The following is a 21,197-nucleotide window of genomic DNA, read 5'->3' on the forward strand; positions in this document are numbered from 1 at the left end:
GTGGCGCAGAGCTTAAGCAGCCAAACAAAGCGCTAATATTGCTTTAACGAAGTGTAAAATATTTTAAACATTTACAAAAAACAATGTGTTAACGATTACGCTCCTGCGAAAAAATTACACCAGCAGCAAAGAAGAATACACTTCGTTACTGCTATTGTGTATGGTTGAGCTCTGTGCCATCAGGTGGCTGCACCGTGCAGACCAATCACGTTTGCGTTTCTGCTTATCCCGTGAAACATCACGGTCAAATGGCCAGGCCCAGTCCCCTTGCGCTTGTGTTTACCCGAATACCGGACTCGCGAAACGCTATAGTGGTAGTCAGGCACGTACCTAAGGGGAGGCCCGGGGGGGCTCAGCCCCTCCCCCCTCCCCGCCCATGCCATCACTTCTCACACACATTCTTAAAGATCCGCCAAATCAATGTTGAGACTGAACAGCTATTCAGCGGTCAACATTTTGCTGCCTTTTTCACTCCTTTTGGATGGCGGTAGTTATCGGCGTCCCCTGAGATGTGAAGGCCAGTTTCCTCATCATTCGGTGCCCGCGCGATTAAATCCAGATACATTCAGTTGTCACCGTCTATTCAATGGTCACGTGCATCGTTGTTACTTCGTTAGTTCAACCTTCTTCGTTTAGACTGATCCAGGGACCAGGCAAGGGACTCAGTTCGTGGTCAGCTGGTCTGTATGCACGTGAAAGAGTTGCGGCTAGTTGCCGCAACTTGCCAATTGCGCTTAACTTTTCATTCTTTTTATTATTTCCTCGAGTGACAGCTCGCCACGACGTTGACAGATTCTCTGAACCATATATCCGTGATATAGGTTGGATAAATTTCAAAATAAAATAATGCGAGACAGCGTCCATCATCAAACCCTACAATAACCCTCAAACTCATAGGCAATATGACTGTCACCCGTTAACTCGTCTGGTTTTTCCCTAATTGTACAGTTCGTGCAAAATTGCCAACTGGAAACAAGAGTCCCAAGGATTTGAGAAATTAAGCGATATACTAAGGGAGAGAGCCAACTCAACAGCCAAACAGAAAGGAAAAGCGAAAATGAACAAATTTAACCGTTGTTTATGAAAATATTTATGGATCAACATCTTTTCATTTAAAAAGGAAGTAGAGAAAACGCCGTTGGGAGTGAAGGACAATTCCGTGTGTTCTGAATGACGCTTATACAGTTATCATTCGAGCCGCCTAACGTAGCCACTTCTCTGCTGTGCTTATGTAGTTGTTTTTCTAACCTTCCGCGGTGGGCGCAGTACGTGTGGAATCGCAGCTTCCTGCGTTATATGCGGTTGTACGCGACTGGCGGCCACGCATGGTTAAGTAACTTCCCAAATAACAATACGAGTCGGTTGTGGCACTTAACTTGTTAGAACAGTAAACGAGGGATTCAAAAGAACTGTAATTGTTCCGCAAATATATATTTCTGCATGATTCTTCTAGAGCTAATTAAAAAAAACCGCTACTATAGTCTGATACAACTTAAGTCGGCAATGAAGCTCCGCCCACGCCCTCATAACCGCCAGCCACTGTTCCTCCGCGAGGCTGCAAATAATTCGTACTTCAAACTTTTTCTGTTACCCAAATAAGGCGGTAACTACAAAAATAAAATTATTAGCGCGTAATTTTATACCTTTTCTCTCGCCTATTATAGTGCAATAGAAAATGCCTAATTTTTTATTGAACTGAAATAACATGCTTGCTTCGCTACAACTATTTGTTGTGAAGTTTCACTTCAGTTGGCAGTGAAGTTTCATGAGTAAAACGGGTTTAGCAGTAAAATGAACTGCACCGCAGACTTTTGAAGAGCGAAAAGCTCAGGCTCCATACATTTTGTCCATGTCTGTGGCACACCGCATTGTTTCCGCCGATGAAAAGATTCTTCAAGAACAGCAGACGCTCCGGAGGTATCAAGTACGACGCCATTTTGAAAAGGCCGCATGACGACGATTTTGTTTGCTTCTGTGATTGGCTGGCGGAGTAACACAACTCCGTGCGGTCCTCATGCCTTTGTTGCCAACTGCAGTTTTTTTTTTTTAGTTCTATTCTACCAAAGTATTCTTTATTTTACACTTCCGCTTCCTTACTTGTTCTGGCCATGGCAGTGTTCTTCCTGCGCTTCTTTCCTGCGCGAGTCGTCCATTTGACGTGGTTCTTTGTTTGCCAAGAAAAGGAGAGGTGTATCGCACAGGCGTACCTGTAAAATACGCCTTATTTCATTTCTATTTTGTGCATTTACGCGTTTTTATCGCGAATGGTGGGCGTTATTCACATTTGTACTAATAAAGGCACCCCCCCCCCTAATTTGCATAGAAAAGTTACCTTGGGTTAGGCTCCCTTACCCCCCCTCCCGAAAAAAAAAATCCTGGGTACGTGCCTGCCGATGTACATGTGTGCATGTGTGTGTTTGAGTTACGGTCTTCGTGGAAAATTCCTCAAACAAATTCTCGACAGCAATATACGACGATGTTTCCAAGCTCCGGCCCGGAGAGAGGTGGACGTAACACCGGGTTCACATTCAATGGAAGTAAGGGCATATTAGGGGTAATGTGTGGTGAAATGGTTACCGTTTCTGGCTTAATTATACACTTTAGGAATCGTTAGTGAACGCTCGTTTTCTCTCTATTTTCCGGCGTTACAGGAAGCTCGATCGTAGAGTGTTTGACTATTGACCTGGGGTAACTGAGACTTATCTTCATATTTGGTGGAAATTTGGGTCACCTTATATGTGATGTTCGTGCAAAGTTTAATGAGTACTGAATGGGAACCAAGGGCACTATAACGCAAGGCTATTTCAAAATTTTCTACTACATTTCTGTAATCATCACTCCACGATTGTTGAAACATTATTTCGGACCACCCCACTTCGCTAATCTGTCATGCGATGTCAGGAAAACCGCGAAAGTTCCTCATCTAATATGACGTGCACACACAAATTATGCACGATTAGACCAAACAAAAGAGAAATAATTATTTCTGATTCTACACCTTTTCACCATCAGCCATCCACAATTGGCCAAAAGCTTTCGGGCTGCGCCCACTTCGCCTGTCTGTCACGCCACGTCACAAAACCACGAAAACTGCCCCAATTAAAGTTACGTGCCCGCATTAAAGATTGCATTATTATGAAAAAAAAAACTGATTTTGTTTAATATTCAGAGACTGTGCCGTTCTGAAATGAAAAGAAGAAGGCTGGTCATCGATCGCTCTGGCACTCGCTATTGGAGCAGCCGGGAAGAATGAATTCATTTGTGTCTAATAAAAATTTTTGCGTGGATGTATAACGTTGTCGAGCCTTTTCGGCACGTCCACGACATAGCTCTGCCAAATTGTATTCGCTATGGATATGTTTCAGCTGCATTTTTACTGTTAGATTGACGCAAGGCTAGAGCAGCCGCCATCCTCAAACAGATCAAGCGACACGACATTAGCGCAAGCTTCGTTGACGCTGCGGAGTACAGTGACGGGAAGACCTTTGCCGTCGTTGTGGTCGATTCGGGCGGCAACATTTCCAATAGCGCCTCAATTCGCACTTCAGACCCCGGAGTCGCCGAGCAAGTCGCCATCGCCCTCGCCCTGCTAGACGGTCGTGGGTCCGAAATTTATAGTGATTCCAAAACGGCAGTTAGGGCTTTTCAAAAGGGTTGCATCGCCAAGGAAGCTGTTCGTCTTCTTAGCGGCTCGAGTCCACATGCTCTCACAAACCATTCAATTCACTGGTTTCCCGCTCACGTAGGATCGGTCGAGGGTGCTCCCCCGAACCTCAATGAGTCTGCCCACGAGGCTGCGTGTGACCTCACCGACCGCGCTTCCTCTATAAGGAGCACTGACTCCCCTCCTCTCTACGGTCACAGGGACGCTCCCGCTACTCACAATGAGATTATAAAATATTTTTACATGTCCAGAAGGGTCTTTCCACCCCCTCACCCCAAGTTGAATAGGGCGCAAGCCGTTTCGTTTAGGCTCCTACAGACCAGCACATATCCGTGTCTGTCCGCTCTCCACGAGGCTTACCCCGACGTGTATCGCGACGACGCCTGCCCGTCCTGCGGCCCGACCTCCACTCTACCTCACATGCTCTGGGAGTGCGGGTCGACATACCCCAAGTTCATCAAGGAGGAGTGGGACTCGCTTTTGCGTAGCCCCGCTCTAGAAAAGCAAATCCTGGCCGTCCGGCGTGCCCGCGACCGGGCCGGTGGGCTAGACCTGCCGGTCCCGACGTGGGACTAGCCGGGTGCGCGACGAGTTCGCGTCCTCGCCGGACGTACAATAAAGTTTATTCACTTACTCACTCACTCACTCAGATTGCACGCCGTAGTGATTTTCTACCAGACACCGAAAGCTAAGCAAGCAGAAGCGAGCCAATCGCAGACGCCGACACCACCCTCCTCATCAGATTATCTACTTTCACTGTGCTACACCGGATGCACCAAACCCTTCTCAACTTCTGTGTGCTCCTCGCCTCTTGTCAGCCAAATGGATAAGAAAAACCTGCCAAGTAAGCCAATGCCATGCCGTTCGCTTTGAAAGCAAACAACAGCGACCTCCTATAAACGAGAAAAGCGTTTCATTGGCCGGCTGCGAGTAACTGCACGATGCTTGCGTCGTCGGTTACGTAAGTTTGACGTCTGGAAATAGGAATAAAAACACATTGGAATAGTTTTACGTTATATAACCCTAACATGTCAGTACACGCCGGTTAATGTTTTCCTGGTGTCGTGAGGGAACGAAATACGACAAAGTTTCAATTTTCATCAATGAAATTCTCGCCCAAGAAACGGCAGCTAGAAAAGGGGTTTGAGTTTGAGTTTCTGCGTAACAGAATTACGTTTTCTCATATATTAGAATTACAGTCCGATGCTATCATTCGTGCAGATTGTGTGTAAGTCCTGCTTTACGAATATTCCGACGCATTCAACTTTTAAATAATAATTTAAATAAATAAGCCACTTGCGCTTAAAGGACGGCCTAAATGAATGATATATGCTGCACTTCCGCACGAGTAACTCGCTTGTTGTGGTGGTGCTTGTGTAACGTCGTCTAACGTCAGTTGGGGTGGGGATTACCGTCCATACCAGCTTCGCTGTACATCCACTTTCACAGGGTGGAATGGGGCGGATTTATTTTTGCTTTTCGCGGTAATGTGCTAAGCTGCCTGCGCAGGCTACGTACGAGAGAAATCAACGTTGCGCAATCACTGGATGCCTGACCAATAGTGGCAACCATGAAATGTGCTAAAACGCGCTACGGTAGTTTGCTGCCATGGTACAGCGAGCTCCCTGCAACCATGCTAACGGCGCCATCAGCACACTGGAGTATTCGGAATCCGTGGATAACGAACACAGATACAACCATGGAGTGCAGAGTTTCGCTACGCAGTCTCTTCGAGCTCTTACAATGGACAACGCTTGATTACGTCACTGGGTGAGAGAAAAGGGGACAGGAGTAAAACCCTTTAAACTTTCTTAAAGTAGGGACACTCTCCTCCTCCGCCTTCATTCCTCCTTGTTTCTCCTCTCTTTCACACTTCCTCTTCGACGTTACGCCGCCTACACCGCTCGAGCGAAAATGGGGCTGAAACACGACTGTAAACAAATGAAGCCGGCGCAAGGGCCCACGTGATGCTATTAGGCCAATACTGACACGGCGTCGGCCTCGGCCAGAGCGCGCGAGGAGGAGGCAACATTCTTCGAAGCGTGTCGCTACTTTATGAAGTTTAAGGGGCTTTAGACAAGAGACCGCGCAAACTTTGATTTGAAGGCTTGTATTCTTATTTCTTGTAAGTTGAAATTTCTGGGATGATTAACTTCGGACTGCGTACCCCTATATATGCCATTCTTGTTGAATTTATCTCTAAAACCACAATTTAAGCAACCTGCGACCAAAAAACGGTTGCCTGAAAACTGTTCGAGGGCCCCTTTTAACATCACATGGGGCGCTATAACGTAAAACTATTCCAAACTTTTCTATTCCAATTCTGCAATCAGCCTATCGCGATTGGTCAAAAGCTTTTCGGGACCACCCCCACTTCACCTCTCTGTCACATGACGTCACGAAAACCGCGATAGCTCTCCATTTGTTATGACGTGTACACACTGATTATGGATAACTTGACCGAACAAAACAAAAATAGTTATTTCTGATTCGACGGCTTTTTGCCATTAGCCCTCGGCTATTGGTCGAAAGTTTTCGGGCTGCACCCACTTCACCTGCCTCTCACGCGGCGTCACAAAACCGCAAATACTTACCGCGTCAAAGTGACGCGTACGCGTTAAAATGCATTAATATGCCGAACAAAACTGAATTTTCGTCTGAATAGCCGCCGGCTGCCCCGTTCCGAAAGGAATAAAAGATGGCTGCCGCCGATCGCTCCAGCACTGGCTATTCGCCCCTGCCGGAGAATATGGGTTTATTTACGTGTAATAAAACTTGTTGCGTGGCCGTGTAACGTTTTTGAGAACTTTCAGCACGTTTACGACCTCGTTCTGCCAACTCTTCTTTGCTGAGGATCCGTTTTAGCATCATTCTTAAGCTTCCGTTGCATGCCGCCGCGATTGTCGACGAGCCCCCGCAAGCTAAGAGAAAGCGGACCAATCGCAGACGCCGGCACCACCCTCTTCACTCGGTTATCGATATTCAGTGCAGTGGCTCGACCCAATCAAACCCCTCTCCACTTGAGCATGCTCCTCGCCTCCTGTGAGCCAATTAGATAAGACATGCCGCACAGTGCAGGCAATGTTATTCGCTTTTCAAGCAAACAAAAGTGACCTCCCATGAACAAGGGGAGCATTTGATTGGTTTGTTCAGACAACCCTGCGGGTGACCACCCGATGCTTGCGTCGGCGGTTACGCTAATTTGACGTCAGGTGATTGGAATAAAAACATATTGGAATAGTTTTACGTTATACAGCCCATGGTCTCCCCGGTTTTTCTTTCCCCTTTCGAGGAGTAAATGCGAGGGTTTGAGTACACTACCTTTCTTGCATCCCGCCTCTGTCGAAGTGTGGCCACCGCGGCCAGAAATTGAACCGACGACCTCGTGATCAGCCGGAGGTGGCCGTGGCCACCGCGGTTGGTGGCTTGTAGCGTAGTAGCATCAACACCGACACTGTTACGTAGTACATCATCAACTATTCACACCAGTGGTAGTTTTTGTAGTGTACAATGGTACTACGGTATAATGGTACAGCGGGGAACAAGTGCCTTAGTATGAATTCACGAAGCTTTTCCTTCGGAAGTGCTCTTTGCCATCGGCTGGCCGCTTTCGATAGTAATGTCTGAGGGAAGAATACGAAGTGTTTCCTCTGTAGAACGCTGCTTTTCAGTCTCTGTAATTTTTAAAGTTATTTTTTTTGTGTTTGCGGAAGACACCGCTCATGTGATTGCGGAAATGGACGTGAAATCACCGAGGCCTCCGCCCACACCTTCCACGTCGACTGCAGCCGCTCCAAGAAAGCGCTCCGGCCACCCGAACGACGCCGACAGCGAGCACACGCTGATGTACTCTACGGCCAGTGACGAAAGCTCGGATGAAGGTACCCGCCGTGGTTGCTCAGTGGCTGTGGTGTTGGGCTGCTGAGCACGAGGTCGCGGGATCGAATCCCGGCCACGGCGGCCGCATTTCGATGGGGGTGAAATGTGAAAACACCCGCGTGCTTAGATTTAGGTGCACGTTAAAGAACCCCAGGTGGTTGAAATTTCCGGAGTCCTCCACTACGGCGTGCCTCATAATCAGAAAGTGGTTCTGGCATGTAAAACCCCATTGTTCTTTTTTTTCGGATGAAGGTGACTTTGTGCCCGTGACAAGGTGTGAAGCAAAGAGAAGACTAATTACGTCCTCTTCTTCAGCAAGTAAGGATACCATGATCACTCGAGAGCCACCGGTTTATACTATCTTTTTGTACCGGTGAATGCTGCTGATAGCCTCAACTGGCTTAATCGTCAAGCCACGTCTGTGTCTCTTGAGACCCTCGCCCCAGGACAAATCACAGATGTGAGGATTAATAGTGGCAAGAATGTTCTCTCTATCGACGTTACGCAACGCGGCGCTGGATGAAGGTGACTTTGTGCCCGTGACAAGGTTTGAAGCAAAGAGAAGACTAATTATGTCCTCTTCTTCAGCAAGTAAGGATACCATGATCACTCGAGAGCCACCGGTTTATACTATCTTATTGTACCGGTGAATGCTGCTGATAGCCTCAACTGGCTTAATCGTCAAGCCACGTCTGTGTCTCTTGAGACCCTCGCCCCAGGACAAATCACAGATGTGAGAATTAATAGTGGCAAGAATGTTCTCTCTATTGACGTTATGCAACGCGGCGTTACGCAACGCGGCGCTGAACAAAGTCAATGTGTTGGGGGAAATCAATGTATGCTCTTACATACCAGGTGGCAAAGACTCTACGGCAGGTGTTATTTACGATGTCGACACTTGCATCAGCGAAAGTGACTTTCCGATTCTCATCAAGCCGGTGACGTAAGGTCTTCTAATATTGTAAGCCCGTCGTCTTGGCAATTCGCGATGTGTAAAACGTTTTCTTAAAGGAGACATCCTTCCGTCACATGTCCAAGTTGGTCATTTTCGACATGCAGTGCGGCCGTTTGTGCCAGGAGCACTTCAGTGCCAAAACTGCTGTAAGATGGGACACGTCAGCACTGTTTGTACAAAGTCTGCCGTGTGCTCACGATTCTCAGAGTCGCACAGTAGAGACGCCTGCCATGCAGCACATCGCAAGTGCGGCAATTGTCACGGCCCTCACGATGCGTCTTCAAAGGATTGCCGAAACATGAACAAGGAGATGCAAGTGTTGAAGCAAGTGGACAGAGACGGTTTCATCCACAGGGAGGTTCGTTCTCGTTGCCAGAGACCTAAGAAACCTGCTGCCAAAGCTTGGGATGCGCCTCTCCCCCGGACTGTCCTCCCACCACCACAAGCGCCCAGCAATACTAGCAACAAGCACCTGAGAAGGACATAAAAATCATTGGCCGACATGATGCGTGGCCAGCGCTGCCGTCGATAAACCCGCCAACAGAGCCGCAGCTTCGCTCGTACGTCCAAGGTCACTTCGGACTGAGTCTGTGGCAACAATCAAGATAATGAAGTCATAGCCATAGTAAAAAGCCCCAATAATACCCTTCGAGTGATCTTGCTTAGCATTCGGTCTCCGGCTGCTCATAGTGGACTTCAAATATAGGATGCTCTAAACCCGGTGCTGTCAATTCTGGAGAAGCACCAAGGCTCCGCCTCTGCAGCCATTCCGTGAAGAAGTCAAAGAAGCTTCGATTTTACAATGGAATGCCCGAGGCCTTAAACCCCGCATTTCGTATATTCGGCCATTCATATTTAGGAATCAGTTTCCCATTATCGTCATTTGTGAACCATGCCTTCACAATTTGATACGATTATCTGGCTACGAAGCTTTGAAGTCTGCTACCTGCAACGACCACGTAAAGACATCGTTTATATCAGGTCTGAGCTTACCTGTGTTGAGCATCTAGTAACACCTGATGATAACAACCAATACGTGTACCTGGCGTTAAAACGAAATAACCTAATGTTCACGCTAGTTGGTATATATTTCACCTTCAAGTCGTTCTGACACTGCAAGATTAAGCGCTCTAATATCTGTTTTGGAAAGGTGATCGAGAGAATGGTACAGACTCTACTGTACTGGTACCTGCAGCATAACGAGATATACCCTGATGCTATGACCGGCTTTCGACGTGGACGGTCCTCGATAGATAACGTGCTTGACTTTGTCTGGTCTTTACTGCAACAAAAAAGCCTAAAGACATCATCTGCAGTGATGTTCTTGGACGTGAAAGGCACATGCGACAATGTATTGCATGAAGCTATTCTTGATGCCTTGGGGAACATTGGATTGGGGGGCCGTGTCTATTAATAGATTTACAGTTATTTGAAGGGCAGAACCTTCTTTGTACAAAGAGTAGATGGTACAACAACGCACCATTGTACTTGTCGCGGTGTGCCTCGTGGTGGAGTCCTGAGCCACAGTCTCTTTACCCTTGCGCTCATCGGCCTTGTTGATGTACTTCCACGGTCCGTCATCTGTCAATATAGGCATACGACATCTACATCTAGGCATCAGGGGTGACGCGTCTACACGTACGTGCCAGGCTTCAGAGAGCGGCTACACTGACGTCAAACTACCTTCAAGGACGTGGACTAGAGCTGTCATCTCAGAAGTGCTTGCTGGTTGCCTTCATGCGTAAGGCGATGGGCACATATTAAAATCATGAACAGGCTATACTTATGAGAAGACCCACCTCTTTCTGGGGAGTAATAATAGATCGCGACCGTTCTTAAAGCCCTCATACTGCCTACATGAAAAAGAAACTCACCGTGATTACCCATGCGCTAAGATTTCTTGCTGAAAAATCGTGGGGTGCATCTGTGTATACGAGTGATGCTTCAACTTTACACTGTACTGTACCTCGGGTTCACGCGCTACGGCTTACCTGTGCTGGGCAGGATCCGAAGAACAAAGGTACACGTCCTCTAGTCGACTCAAGCTCAAGCACTAAGAATATGCCTTGTATTTCCGAAATGTGCACCTTCAGCAGCGACTGTCGTGATCGCGCGCGATCAACCAATCGCAACACATATTTGCATCGATGCCTTAAGAATACGCATCAGGCATTTCGCCCAGATTCCATCACACCACTTCGCCTCACTTTCTGCTTCTAGGCCACACTATGCGTTCAGCGATATTATTGCTTCGCATCGTTCAATGCTTCCCTCGAACTTCATGCCTGAAGCTAGACCACCATTACAGTTGCGGTGCCTACATCCCTTCGAAGCACTCCTAACCGTTCCTGGAATCCAAAAGAAAACACACTCGTCATTTTTAGCCCTATAACAAGCCGCACTACGGCTCCTGCATGAGAAACAGAGCAGACGTCTTCACATTTACACGGATGGTTCAATTTATTCTGCAAGCTCAGCAGGAGCAGTAGTTATTTCCGCGAAGTCAGTCACTATAAAGTTCAAGACATCACATTTGACAAGATTGACGGCTGCAGAACACGCCACCCTCCGTGCTGCTCTAGAATGCGTGATTGAAGGACCATCACAGACATGGTCAGTCTTATCGGACTCCAAGGCCGCTCCCCAGTGCATTATGTGGCCATTTCGTCATAGACCGAATGAACAATTTATTTATTTATTTATTTATTTATGTATTTATTTATTTATTTATTTATCTATTTATTTAAGTACTCTCAATGACATTGTGGCGTTACAGAGAGGGGTGGTGTTACAAGTTCAAAATGGCAGTCTTGAATGATGCAGGCTCAGGGTTGCTGGCGATGGAGGGGGATTCCATTCGGATTATGTCTTCGGCACGTAGGAGTGGAAGTAGGTGTTGGTCTGGCAGAACGGCACTTGAACTTTGAAGTTATGGTCGACGCGGGATGAAAGGTAACAAGGTGGCAAGAACAATGTGCGTTTTAGTTCAGGATTTGTAAAGAAGATTATATGAAAGAGACATAGGCGGGCCTGCTTCCTTCTGATAGAAAGGTTAGGAAGGGCTAGATAAATTTTTACTGAAGTAATATTGGCCGTGCGAGAATAATTAGCAACAATGAACCGAGCTTAACAATTTTGGATGGCTTCTAGTGCGTTTACAAGTGTAGATGAGTGAGGATCTCAGATTGAAGAAGCGTACTCGAGTTTCGAGCTGACTAAAGTTTTATAAAGAAGTTTTAAAGAAACAGGAGCCAAAGCAAAGTTACGTCGTAAAAAAACAAGAGTGTGATGCGCATCGTTAATGGCGTAGTTAATATGAGTATTCCATGATAAATTGTTAGCTATGTGGACACCTAGGTATTTATAAGTATTGACAGATGACAGCTGAAAATTAGTAATGGAATAAACAGAGATCGTACAGTCAGCAGTTCTTCGGGAAATCCTCATCATTCTGCATTTGTTAACATTCAGTTTCATAGACCAGAGTGAACACCAAGAAGTAATGCTGTGAAGATCAGATTGAAGTTGGAAAGAATCATGAGCGTTGGTTATTACGTGGTAGAGGACACTATCATCGGCAAATTTATTTATTTATTTATTTCTCAGGGTCATTACGGCATTATAGAGCGTAGTGGTTACGAGCAAAGCGGGTAAATTCGACAAACTGGAATTTAATAAATATATATATATATATTATAAAAGGGATTTATAGGGATTATAAAAAGGATTATAAAAGGGATTATAAAAGGGATTCGTAGCGACTGTCGGTTCTAGGATGCACCGAGCAGTTCCCGAGCTCGAGCATCTGCTGCGCGCTTGATGCTGCCGATGCTGCTGACTCTGTGCGCACGTTCGTTATCTTCCTTACAGTATATATATACAAAAGCAAATAACAAATGGCATCTAGACATACCAAGTTAGCTATGGCGTTCGTGAGAACAAGTTGAACAATATGAAGAAAAAATGTTCCTAGTTAAACAGTGCTAGCTATGACGTTCTTGAATAATTGATGATCCGCAATGGAGGCAGTCGAGCCTGATTGTTGATGTAATGCAGGCGGGAAGGTCGTTAATGTAAATTAGAAACAATAGGGGTCCGAGGACGCAGCCTTGCGGTACACCGGATGTGACAGGACAATTGCGCGAGTTATGACCGTTAGCAGTTACATGATGGGTTCTGTTAGATAATAAGTATTTAATCCATTGTAATAAATTCGAGTAAATATTTAGCATGCTTCGTTTTAGTAAAAGCAATCAGTGAGAAACAGTATCGAAGGAGTTTTGAAAATCAAGAAATATACAGTCGATAATAGAACTTGTGTCAGATCCCGAAAATAGGTCGTTAGTAAAGAGAAGTAGTCAAGTTTCGCATGAGTAGTGTTTCCTAAAACCATGCTGACTCTTGTAAAGGAAGTTATTTTGTTCGAGAAATTGGATTAGATTAGAATAGATAATGTGTTCCATAAGCTTACACGGTATACTAGTTAACGTGATGGGTGTGTAATTAGAAGGACTAGATGAGTCACCTGGTTTATGCACAGGAATCACCTTCGCCGCCTCCCGATTGCCGGACATTGAAGCATGTTGCAATGACTGAAAAAAGCTGAGAAAAAATGACCGAATGGCAGTCTGCTTAAGGAATGGAGGAGCGACTCTATCCATGCCAGGTGATGATGTTTTAATTTTAAGTATGACATTAAAAAGCCCTAATTGATCAATAATTATAAGTTAAATACAAGGCAGTCCAGGATCAGCTAGAATTGGTAAACCATTAGAGTTGTCAGTAGAAAATGTGTTTACAAAAACGTTCTGCAAGGCTTCACAGCACCTTTCACTTGCAATCGCTGAACGAAGTTCACTACAAAGTTCAATGTTTTTATTTTTCAGACCCCTAACAATGCTCCAGAACTTACGAGGGTGAGACTGTAAAAGGGAACGAAGTGTATCGCCAAAGAAAGCATGTTTAGCAATTGCATATGCTTGTTTGTAATCTAAAGTTGCGCTGTGATAAGCCGCCCATCTCTCCGTGGTATCAGATGATATAGCGCTGCGGTACAATTGTTCTTTTTTGTACGTAAGCGAAGAAGTGATGATGTAAACCACGGAGAGCGAAACAGTTTGGGGCACGGGAACATGGCCATCTATTAGTGAGTTAATCTTATTTTTGAACGATACCCAATTCTCTTCCACAGAGCGACCTGAAGCGCATTTCATCTATTGTTCAGTAAAAACTTATAATTCCGCACATATAGATACAAATCAGCTTTGACATAATTTTTTAATAACTTTAGTTGCACGCAGAGGACGCTGTGGCTGAAGTGCACAAATGAAGTTTACGATGCGATTGTCACTAAGACCAGGTAAGTAATAAATCGATTGAATGACAGAAGGATTTCTTGTGCAAACCAAGTCAAGTGCATTACAAGAAAATGCTGTGATGCGCGTGGGTTCAGAGAATTATTGGTTTAAATTAAAATCATTACATACATTTATAAAAACTTTGATTTCCACTGTATGACAGGCCACTGGTCCTTCCGCATTGCTCCAAGTAATGTCTGGAAAGTAGAAATCGCCCATTAAGAATATTTGCGTATTTGGGTATCGGACAAATACTGCGTACAAACAGTCGTGGAAGTTCTCGCAAAAGTTTGGGGAGCAGTGAGGCGGACGGTAGCAAGCACACAAAACATTTTGATATCCAAAGCGAACGCATGCGCATACGAGTTCAAATGGCGAAGCCGGAATAATTATGTTAGAGTGAAATTTATCTGATATTGCTATGGGAACGCCACCACTTGTCCTTGTTATTCATTCAGACCTGCAAAGCTTGTAGTCGTTCTTTTAATCTAAAATTTCAGTATCGCCAACTTTACTCGACAATAAGGTTTCAGTTAGTTCTACGATATCTGCGGAACAGTCGTCAACCAAGTAAGATGACTCATCACGTTTATTTAATACGCTTCTAATATTTGTAAAAAAGACAGAAACTGGTTTTAATTTTGCGACACGTTTAGTAGGCTGGAATTGCTAGGAAGTGGGTGAAACACTGTTCAATTTATTGGAAACTGAAGGAGAGAGTGAAGACACGAAATCACGGTTAAGTTCATATACACTGTCAGTCTGACTGCAGCAGACGAAGCATTTTTTGTTAATAAATAGCTTGTTGTAACGCACTGGATATTGTTGGCCAGTCGACTTTCCGTACTCGTGCGGTTTTTTGCGTGTGTTCCTAGTTTCTTTGCAAAAATATTCACTTAAGCTAACCCCGGAACCTCTTGATTTGGCTTTCTCTGCCATAATTCTTTCCTTAATCTTAAAGGTAGAAAGCTTTATAATTACGGGACGGCACTTCTTATTCGCGTATGAACCAAGTATGTGTGCGCGTGAAATACCATCAAAAGCTCACTGGACACCTAGACTTGAGATAATCGAAAGGACCTTATCTTCAGACGGCGACCAAGTTTCGTCTGCGGCATCAGTTATTCCGAAAAATATAAAGTTCTCTTGTCGTTATCTATCCTCACCATTATTGAGGCGTGAAGACAGTTTGGCATTCACCCACAGCATCAGATACAGTTTGCTGCAGATCGCTTGGTGGCGTTTTATCCCAAGAATTAACGCGAGCTTCTACAGCAACCAATCTTGAGTTAATATCTGAGACAGTTTTTCCAACATCGCCTGACTTGACTTGACCTCATCAAGGACTTGTTTTAATTCGTTATGGCGTGCGTCTACGTGCGCGTTAATTGCTCTAACAACTTTAACCAGCTCTTCAGGAAGAATATTGGGACCCGGATTAGATTCCACGTGCCCACTCATGAGCAATAGTTTGACAACGTGAAAGCTCTAACAAATACATAAGAACACTTGGACATGGTACAAGCAGCAGGCACATGTTATTAGATTTTTTTTAGAGTAACAGCTAGGAATGAAATTTAACAACTTCGATTAGAAGAAATAAAAAAACAAGTTTTTAGTCGACTGCATTTCTGCTGCTCGACCATGCCTACGGAAATCGCCCGGGCGACGACAACTGCTCATAAACTTGCGGCTGAGTGATGACGTTAATGAGAATCCGAAGATTAGAGGAGCGACTGTACGCAGGCTGGGCGCGCTCTCTAACATAGGAAATTTCCGAGCATGTTCTGTATTCGAAGCCGAAGAAGCCTGCAGAAACGTTGGCGGTCCACCTTGGATAACTTGCTCTCGCGGACTGGAGCACGAAGGCGAGGACGTCGTTGCACCGTTCCTGGTGGGAACAGCTGCTGAAGGTAGGTGACGGCCGTCAGCTCGAGCTTCTTGGCAAAAAGCGTGCAACGCCATTGCCGTGAGCAACTGGATTAGAAGAAAAGAACTGCTTTTTAGTCGAGTATATTGCTGCTGCTCGACCATGCCCACGGACATAAGACTTCTTGGTTACCACGAAATACAGAAAAAAAGACTCAACATAGTCTATCAGTGGATACTAGGCTATTGCGGTAGCTACAGTAATGACCGTGCAAATGAGAGAGAGAGAGAGAGAGAGAGAGAGAGAGAGAGAAGGGAAGATGGAAAGGCAGGGAGGTTAACCAGACTGAGTCCAGTTTGCTACCCTACACGTGGGGAGGGGAATGGGGAGTGAAAGAGGGAGAGAGAGAACTTAGGTGTAGGATGTCTATAGTCGGGCACTCAAGTCTGTTGCCCTCAGGTAGCGAAAAAGCGCTCGAACTGCTTTCTGGGCCAATGAACTGTGAGGCCAGGCTCCCAAGATCTTCGCTTCCGTAAATGGCCTGTCATCCAGTCTATTTAAGGCACACTGGAGAGTCTCGCGTTGATTATCGAAGCGAGAATCTGTGCGTTGATTATCGAAGCGAGAATCTGTGCAAATGAGGCCGCCCGATCTGCTTATGATGGCCTCCACTGTGTAGCTGTACCGTTATCCAGAACAGACGAAGCTACAGGGCTTCCTTCACTCGCACGTGAACTGACGCTTTCACAGTGGAACTCGGCGGAATTTACCAACGTTCGTCTCCACAACTTGAATCCAAATCTACGGCTACGCCTTCCTCCAGGGCTATCTAGAGCTGAGGAGACGGTTCTGTGCCGCTTGTGGCTTGGCGTGGCCTTCACGAATGCTTACTCGTTTCGGATCGGAATGGGCAACAGCCCTACATACGATAACTGTGGGTGTGCGAAAGCAATCGCCCACTTTCTCTGCGAGTGTCCCCGCTTCAGTACGCTCAGGAAATAACTTTCCTTTCCCTTTCCCTCGACAAACTTCCTTTGTCGGGGGAAAGTTCCTGGGACACTGGCCGAGACCTTCCTCAGGAAAGAAGGCTTTAAAAGCGTTGTTGCGGTCCTTGCAGGGAACTAGTCTGAGAGGTAGACTTTAAGCAGTGCCGTATTCTCCTTTCCTTTTTTCCCTTTGTTTTTCGCTCTTCCTTCCATTTTTTTTGTCACATCTCTTTTCTATTAGCTTTTATTGCTCTTTTATTCCCCTTATCTCCTTTCCCCAGCACAGGGTAGCCAGCCGGTCTGAGAACTGGCTAACCTCCCTGTCCTTCCGTCTATTCCTGCTTCCTTCCTTCGATAGTAATATGTACAGCATCAGGGTTGGCTAGAAGTTCATCTTACGAAAACTACTAACGTAAGAGCGTTTTGCGAATACTGGCCTTCATCCTTTTGAATAATATAGCTTCGGTAATTAAGAAAACAAACATGTGCCTATATTGAAGGAAGAAGGAAGAAGTTAGGCTGGCAGCTGCAGCTGCTCTATAGAGCACACAGAGTGCAGGCGGTACGACAGTGAGGAAAAAAAGCAAGGAATTATAAAAGGCTAGAGAGAAATGTAAACACGTCTAGGGCGAGCACAGTCGATCACAGGCAGCGGAGCCGATGACGTCATTGGTTATCACTTGGGAGTGCCACGAATGTAGAAAGCCGCGCACGCGCTTAGCGTTGCTAGACCAATTGTGACCCGCGTACACAGAGCATATTTCACTTCGGTTCTGTCAGCTTGTGCACGGTAGCTGGTTGAGCAGACGGATAAAGCTCTTCACTTCGTGAGAGTCCTAAAAAGGTGAGGCAGAGGCGAGCACATTTACTACACTGATTGCGTCATTCAGGAGTGGTGTCGGTAGCTCTAACATCTGCATCTTTGCACGCTGTTGCTCCGAGGCAGAGAAGCACACAGCATATCCCGTGTTGTCTTTTTGCTTCTTTTGGTGCTCCATGCACGTACGCCAGGAGCTTGCGATCACGGCGTGAATGGGTACCGTCTTTCTGCCTTCGCGCTTCGATAAACGCTCTCAACTATCAAAGCACGCGCAGCGCCTGTTGCTGCAAGCTCCAGTGTCTCTCTGAGTTTGAGACGAAATTCGTAGCGAGGACAGACGCGCGTCGCAAAAGACGCCACTTCGCTTTGTTGTACTGTGTGTCGCCTTCATAGCGTTTGGCCCTGAATGCGAAGGGATACGGGTGGTAAATTGAATGTCTTTGGATATGCTGTATCACGCAACTCTGCCTCAGAATTGCGTCGTCGTGCATTGATATCACATCTAGCTACATCGCGCGAAAAAATATTCCTCTCTGCAGACAATAAGTTCAAAGGCGTGCGCTGCGTGCGAAATTCTTCCCCATTGAAAGTTTCTGCTTCTCGATCTTCAAAGCTTTGAAACCATGTTGAATACGAGCGCTTCCAGGATGATCGAAGCGGCCACAGTGGTTCCTAAACGCAGTTTGTCCAGGTAACATTACGAAGAACAGTTCAGCTTCAATTTACCTATCGTATTTTTTCCATATCCCCCTTTATGTGGCAGTTTGCGGTCCTTGCACTTACTTTCAACGCTGCAGTTTGGCGGCGGTGGCAAAAATATCGATTATCTATTTCGGGTGAGAAGTGCTCTTGGCTGCGGTGACCAAATGTGGATGCATGCGCGTTTAGCATCGCATCGGCAATATGAATGATTTCAGTGATATACCACTCATTGAGAACATTTAATGTGTTATTCATTTGCTAACTATATAAACAACACAATAAATGAGACAGCTATTCAGTTAATAGGTTTGTGCAGTATACGCATTTAACGTTAGATGCTAGCGCAATTGTAGTTGGCGTCATGTGGACGATGTTAGAGAGACCACGGATTCTTCCTTCCTTATTTCTCCTCTAGTGCGCAGTTAATGTTCCGGCACAGAACCATATGGAAGCAGTTATATTTAGCTAACAGCGTCTCTTGTAGAAGACTAAGATAAAAATAAATAAATAAATATACAAATTTTACGAAGACTTACACATACGCTTCTCTTCATGGAGGTAGTACAACTGCTACGTCTTATTCTGCAAAGCCTGCAGCACAGAGTTCTATTCAAACAGGTTTTGCGACATCTTCGGCATTTGCGGAGAGAGAGAGAGAGAGAGAGAGAGAGAGAGAGAGAGAGAAAGCAAGGACAGGAACCAGAAGAGCACCCGAGCACCCACCCCAGAAGAACACCCTACACTGGGGGTGGGGAAAGGGGAATAGAAAGAGGAACAAAAGGGAGAGAGTAAGCACTGAATGCGTATGTGGGGGACACTATACACAGGGACACTATAAACGTTCACTTAAGCCGGTGCACTTCAAGTATTGCACTAGTGCACGAATCGCTTTTCGTCCCAGTCACGGGTGTGGCACCGGTCCGAGTATCTTTGACTCTGTGAACAGTCTTGAGTCCAGTCGGTGCAAAGTCGCCCGCAGAGAGAGGCGTTGTACATCGTAGCGAGGGCAGCTACACAATAGGTGCTCGATGGTTTCCTCGCACACACAGGAGTCGCACATCGGACTCTCGGCCATTCCCAAACGATAGGAGTATGCGTTCGTGAACGCCACTCCCAGCCACAAACGCCACAGCAAGGCTGTTTCGCCGCGGGAAAGGCTAGATGGCACTTGTAGCCGTAGCGTGGGGTGGCATTTGCAGAACTATTACGCAATAATATGGCGCTGAAATATGTTATGTAAAATCCGAAATTGTCAAATTGTAATTGTAGAAAACTTTATTTGTTGTTTTGTAATGAAGTCCCAGAGGGTGGAGCTCTCACTGCAGGGTCATATTTGCTGCTGCTAACCAGCTGGCCCGGTTGATCAGGTATCGCTAGTCGTCCGAGGCTCTGCTGGAAAGAGCTGCTTCCCACTGGGATGGGGAGGTGTTAGGTATTCTAGGAAGGCCGGGTGGTTTGGAGCCTTCCCACTTAGAATGGTAGAGGTTTTCGTCTCCTCCACAGAAAATACATTTATTGGGGTATTGGGTAAGCTAAAAAGTGTGGCGGAGGGCAAGGCTGGGGAACGTATTAGTTTGGAGCTGGCGCCAATTAAGCGGCTGCATCTGCACGGTTTAGTTTTGCGTGTGGTGAAAGGAACATTCTACGGGATTGTCCGTAGTGTAGTAGTATATGCGTGTATGTAAGTGGTATCTTTTCCCCCTTGTCTGAGTTGGACTGGCCTTCCACCGGCGCTCGGAAGGTAAGGCCTCGGGGTGTCGCATGAACGCGCTCATTGCCAGGGAGATACGCATGCCAAGGTGTCCAAACTAAGTGAACTACTGGGATATGTTGGTTCTTGTGCAGCAATTTATGAGCCATCAAAGGCTGCTATTCTAAGTGACTCCCATGGAGCTGTCAGCCGATTGTTCAGCGCCAAACCTGACACACCTCTTTTACTTGAAGTAACTTAAGACCTGTACTCCTGTATTGGGAGAAAAAGAAAACTGATTCGTGCCAGAGCCTCTGTTACTGGGCTGGGCTAGAGTTCTGTCGAAATACGAGTGGTCTTTAGTTTTTCAAAGGTACAACTGCGACCGCAAGAAAACCTGATCAGTTGGTCATGAGCAGTAACATTTTATTTCTTGTTACATGGATGGGGTTGGGCAGTTGATTTGCGGCATATTGGATCATCATCATCAGCCTAGTTACGCCCACTGCAGGGCAAAGGCCTCTCCCATACTTCTCCAACTACCCCGGTCATGTACTAATTGTGGCCATGTTGTCCCTGCAAACGTCTTAATGTCATCCGCCCACCTAACTTTCTGCCGCCCCCTACTACGCTTCCCTTCCCTTGGAATCCAGTCCGTAACCCTTAATGACCATCGGTTATCTTCCCTCCTCATTACATGTCCGGCCCATGCCCATTTCTTTTTCTTGATTTCAACTAAGATATCATTTACCCGCGTTTGTTCCCTCACCCAATCTGCTCTTTTCTTATCCCTTAACGTTACACCTATCATTATTATTTCCATAGCTCGCTGCGTCGTCCTCAATTTCAGCAGAACCCTTTTCGTAAGCCTCCAGGTTTCTGCCCCGTAGGTGAGTACTGGTAAGACACAGCTGTTATACACTTTCCTCTTGAGGGATATTGGCAACCTGCTGCTCATGGTTTGAGAATGCCTGCCAAACGCACCCCAGGCCATTCTTATTCTTCTGGTTATTTCAGTCTCATGATCCGGATCCGTGGTCGCTACCTGCCCTAAGTAGATGTATTCCCTTACCACTTCCAGTGCCTCGCTACCTATCGTAAACTGCTGTTCTCTCCCGAGACTGTTAAACATTACTTTAGTTTTCTGTAGATTAATTTTCAGACTCACCCTTCTGCTTTGCCTCTCCAGGTCAGTAAGCATGCATTGCAATTGGTCTCCTGAGTTACTAAGCAAGGCAATATCATGAGCGAATCGCTAGTTGCTAAGGTATTCT

The sequence above is a fragment of the Dermacentor andersoni genome, chromosome 1 (assembly GCF_023375885.2).
Source record: "Dermacentor andersoni chromosome 1, qqDerAnde1_hic_scaffold, whole genome shotgun sequence".
Classification (NCBI taxonomy): domain Eukaryota; kingdom Metazoa; phylum Arthropoda; class Arachnida; order Ixodida; family Ixodidae; genus Dermacentor; species Dermacentor andersoni.